The sequence below is a fragment of the Engraulis encrasicolus genome, chromosome 21 (assembly GCF_034702125.1).
Source record: "Engraulis encrasicolus isolate BLACKSEA-1 chromosome 21, IST_EnEncr_1.0, whole genome shotgun sequence".
Classification (NCBI taxonomy): Eukaryota; Metazoa; Chordata; class Actinopteri; order Clupeiformes; family Engraulidae; genus Engraulis; species Engraulis encrasicolus.
This window is the reverse complement of record NC_085877.1, coordinates 42,417,395-42,422,394: the sequence shown is the minus strand read 5'-3', so window position 1 is coordinate 42,422,394 and position 5,000 is coordinate 42,417,395. Positions and strand designations below refer to the sequence as shown.

Here is a 5,000-nt window from a genome sequence, read left to right as displayed (position 1 = left end):
TTTGTGATCGCTGCACAGAATCAAAGGAAAGGTGACTGGTGGACATTAAAGGTCAAAATTCACGACTTTTAAAGTACACAGGTCTTTACAAGTTCCTAATGTAGCTTATTATCATTATTAATAAGGCATAATGGAGAAGGTGATATATCCTGCAGATTTTATACAGTTTAAGTTTTTCCAGTGACCTGCCGAAAACAAAAATTCAAATTTTCCTCGCATTCTTTTTTTAATAACCAAGACAGTGACGTACGCACAGGGAGTCGATACAATGTAGAGCACTACTCGTTGCTGGGCTACAATGATCAGCGAGTCGGAAAAGTGCTGGGCTATTGGACAGCGATTCAGAAAACAAATCAGTTTTGAGTTTATTATTCAGATACACCAACGAGTCAGACTTGCATGTCATTTTGGTGGCATCTGAAACAGATTACAAATGTAATTTTAGAGCTAGACCATCTTTAAATGTCGTAGGACAGGTACGAAGCCGAAGCCACCTGTCGATGATGCTGCAGCCGCGGCTGCCTCAGATGTGGAGGACGACATGTCGATGGACTCGTACAGAATATTTTGGAGAACTGGTGAGTGTTGTTGAGTTCAATATTGATGTTAGGTTGAGTGAATCAGCACCTTTGGTGGTTTCAGTGGTTGTCGTGGCTGTTTTAGAATAAACGATAGACTTAGCCAAAGCCTCAGGTATGGCTCTCAGCAGAGGCATTACTTTATACCGGTATCTGAATACCGGGATGCTAAACCCATGCTGACCTGGCCGTCATCCCTTTTGGTTTTCCTAGAAAAAAATATGCGGCGTTGTTTAAATCGTAAGTGTGTAGCCTACATCTGTCTGTATTTAGAACCTGTAAATATAGAAAATGTGGAGTTAATAGTCCGTTTTGGTGCTTGTTTCCAAATCGTGACAACGGTGTTAGCTGCTAATTGCAACATGACGACGGTGTTTGGTTAGCATATTGCAATGTTGCAATAGCAGCTACCCAAACACCCACAGACCTAGACTAACTGCAAACACCGTTGTCACAAGTTGTGATTTGGAAACGGTAACAAGCACCAAAACAGATTAATGTAACAAGTCATGTTTCAATAGCAGCTGACCAAACACCGTTGTCCAAGTTGTGAGTTGGCAACTGTAACAAGCACCAAAACAGATTACCGTAATAACTCCACATTTATTACAGGTATGTGACGTGACTCAGCTGCTAGTAAAAGTTGGTCTGTAATGTAACCTTGTTCTCGTGGGCAGGTTACCAGTGATATACCTGTAACCTATGTACTCTTTTAACCACAATACTTGTGCGGCTTGAAGTCGGTGTTTAGGTTGTAGCTGCTGCAAAGAGAAACATCATGTTATGCATAGTTTTGGCTCCTGTCCCACGATGTGCAAAATACCGTTCTCTGTCTTATAAAGCTGCTGGCTAAACCGTTCGTGTTCTCTTTCAGTGGATGTTGCAATAGGCCTACGGAGTTGTGCTTCGGAACTTTTGTGGGGATATTGATGAGCAGCGCAACATTTTGTCTTTATTATATTTCAGCCAGTCAGCTACAATCGCGAGCCTGACCTACTCCTGCCTGTTCAAGCTCAGAGTCAGACCATCACATGGACCAGTGATTTCCAGCACGGAGTCATCCCGAGATGAGTTTTCTCTCAGTATGTATTAGTAGTCATACCACTAGTGTTGTAATAACATGTGTAACAGTACTTCTACTACTTTATACAACTCTTGTTGGCAAAGTTGTAGGTTTGGCTTTCCAAATGGTGGGGACATTATTGTGGTAAAATGGTCCGGGTCAGCTATTTTTTTCCATTACAATGTGGGGAAAATGGTAGGGATAATCTAGGTTCATCTCAAAAGTGTCCCCACCATCCACACCTAAAATTACACCCATGTCTGATTGCAAATAGTTATAGGGTTGTCCATAAATGTCTTATATGCTTCCTTCCGACAGGAACATCTGTGACTTAATCTCGCCATTACAACAACATACCATGCTCAATTTGGCATCCTCCATTTTATTTACTTGTATTCAAATATAACTTAAGTGAAAGTACTGTTATGGATGTAAGTACAAAAGTAGTAGTCTGATATCACATCGTTGAAACTAATAGTACTTCTGCTTGTTATGTTGTCTGTAGGTTCAGCTGCAGTCCAGTTCTGTTTGACAAGAGGTGGTTAACCCCCAGTACCCAAGTTTCTGAACCTCAGGTAAGTCTCTGCAGTCACTGTTAGGGTGCTTTCAAATATGCAGACTCCCGTCCTCCACTTGTGCTTGTGACCTGGCGTTTTGCTGATGCCCTGCCTCCGTGGAGAAAACAAAGTTTACCCGCTGTCAGCCTAGCCACAACAACTTTTGGTGGACTGTTCTTCATTCACCACCCCGACTCCAAATTAGAAAATTACATTAGAATTGTGCTTTTGCAAGATATTGAATTATTTTCTGTCGTCAGTGACATCATCACGAGGTCACAAGCAGACCAGTGAGAAAGATAGGACAGGAGTCTGCATATTGTAATCCACCCTCAGTTGTTTGTGATATGTACTAGACATGACTGATGTATTTTTTAGGAAACATGGTGACAAATGTTTCTGCAATGTCGTTCATTCACCATAGTCACAGAACCACATCAGATCCGGAAAATATGCAAAACCACATTCTGATTCATCCATCAAAACACATGGCCTATACCCCACTCATTTACCAGACCAGGATGCTGTTGGCCGCAGTCAACTACAGTATAACAAACATAATCGACTTGAGACAGCTCTCAGTGCTTATGACATGGCTAAACTCAACTTCAGTACTGACTGTGGTTAGTCTTGCCAAAGATTCCAAAGGCAAACTGCTTCAGGCTCTGACAAAGACAGTAGTCGCAACCCGTCAGCCCGTTTCATTGAAGTTTTTTTTTTTTAACTTTACCATCAGTTTGCCTTTGGAATCTTTGGGAAGACAAACCAGTTGAGTTAAGCCATATCTTAGGGGACAGTTTGGTCAATTTCAACATGCAGTTGTAATGCTCACACTACCCTGGACTTGTCAGTGCCTGAGATTTTTTTTTCTTCTTCTTCAGCCGTTTCCGAGATCCTGGTCATTGTAATGGGGGCAGCTCTTTGTTTACATTTCAAAAAAACATTTTTATTTATTCCCAAAAACATCCAAAAGGTTATAAAACATCAGCAGACAACTAGCAAACAGCAGTACCTTTTGGGAAAATATTTGGAGTTGGCCTATGTTTCATTTTTTAAAAATGTTAACAAACGCTGCCCCCATTAGAATTGCTCATATCTCGGAAAGGGCTGAGCCGAAAAATGTGGCATCACCAGGTACTGACAAGTCAAGGGTACCGTGAGCAATACAACTGCATGTTGAAATTGACCAAACTGTCCCTTTAAAGTTACTTTTTCCTTAAGCTGAAGTGCACCTGCTTGCCAGAAAAAAGTGAAGCAGCACTCCTTGATGACAAGCACTCCCAAGTGAAGTTTTTTTTTTTTTTTTAAATCAAAGCACAGTACTTTACTGTGCTTAACCATACTACAAAACCAAGTCAGACCAAATTTCTAAAACATATGCATATATTCCACAGATCCAGAAGGCAATATCCCCAGAGGCTGATGGGAACTGGACTTTCCAGCAGAAGTGTGATCAGACCAAATGACCAGAGACGACAGAGCCCTGGTCCCACCATCCACAGAAGACAGTTGACATGTCCCAAGGGGATCTGACCACTTACTACCCACAATGATGAAAGCCCTTTTCACAACTGTAAATAAATACTGAGACATGGCTGTTAAAATGAACATTAATATTTATATTTTAAAAAACCTTACATACATAACTTCAAACTGGTGGCATTTGACAAAGTATACTGAATTGTATTTTGTTTTGTTTTTTAACTGAATTGCACTGTATTTGAAATAAAATAAAATACACTTTTAAAAAGTGCATACATTCCTTTTATTACAATTTGTCAAAATACTTAACTACACTGTATTTTTCTGAGGTACACTTTTAAAGAAAGAGAAAAGAGCTTGTAAACAAAGTGCAAACATGGTACAGGCTCCAGCCATGCAAGGTGATCAAATGGCAACCCCGGCTGATGATGGAGGACTCCATGCAGAACAGACTTGCAAGGAGGGTCTCACAGGGATCCAGGGAGGATTTCCTACCACACAAAATATATTTAATTAAATTACAACATGTATGATTTTGGAGGAAGTAGCCAGCATGTGTAGTAGCCTATTTTATGGAAGGGATACATGCATTTCTGTACTGTAAAGTGTCATGAAAAGCACTACAAATTGTTCTCATCACAATTATAATTACGGTAATAACCAAACCTCTGCTTCTGCAACCCTGTCTTTGTCAGTTTGGGTCTAGCCCCACGCATGCCCATATGGCTAACTTTAGCTGTATCAGCTGGTGGTCTTTCAACTCGTGCTTTCGTTTGCAACTCATGCTTTCATGACATCAGCCCAGGGAATTTTATTTTTTTAGGGAAGTTTATATTTCTTCTAGCATTGAAAACAATAACGAACAACCATTGATTTACTTCCACTGGGAACAACACATTAGCTTTGACTACAAAACTTTGACCAAAGTATAGCAAGTTGGCTAATCATAACAGGATGTTTTACCAGCATCGGTTTCCATAGGCCTACATCCGTCAAGAGACAGAGACAGTTATGGGCATGCCATTAATTAGTAGTAATTAGTCTGCAATTCGTTTTTAATACAGCCTTGATAGTTACTTAATAAACTACATAGGCCTACCTTTGGAGATATGTGTTGGTCCGCCGCCGCCTGTTCAAAAAAAATCATTCCTCTCGCCTGCGAGAGACCAGTCTGACTGCGAGTCTGTGCGAACTGGACTCCCTGTGCGTACGTCATCCGCCGAGGTTTGCCAAAGATTCTAAACGGGCAAATTTGGATTTCGTTTCTCAGCAGATGCGCAAGTAGTCATACAAAAATGCGGATATAAGAATTATGGCGCT

At 40.7% G+C, this 5,000-nt stretch overlaps 2 long non-coding RNA genes across 2 annotated transcripts in view; one reads left to right on the top strand and one right to left on the bottom strand.

The window, feature by feature from the left end:
* The first annotated feature begins 153 nt into the window (after nt 1-153).
* LOC134437940 (uncharacterized) lies at nt 154-2,190 on the top strand. The gene is made up of 3 exons (XR_010032513.1): nt 154-578; nt 1,545-1,660; nt 2,147-2,190. It is a non-coding gene; the product is annotated as an uncharacterized LOC134437940 (long non-coding RNA).
* A 1,604-nt stretch (nt 2,191-3,794) lies between these two features.
* The window catches only part of LOC134437939 (uncharacterized), a 1,280-nt gene continuing 74 nt past the window's right edge, over nt 3,795-5,000 (bottom strand). Inside the window, exons 1-2 of the long non-coding RNA XR_010032512.1 lie at nt 4,780-5,000; nt 3,795-4,171 (exon numbers count right to left, since the gene is read on the bottom strand). The exon at nt 4,780-5,000 is cut by the window's right edge and continues 74 nt beyond it. This is a non-coding gene — a long non-coding RNA (uncharacterized LOC134437939). The remainder of the gene's footprint in view (nt 4,172-4,779) is intronic.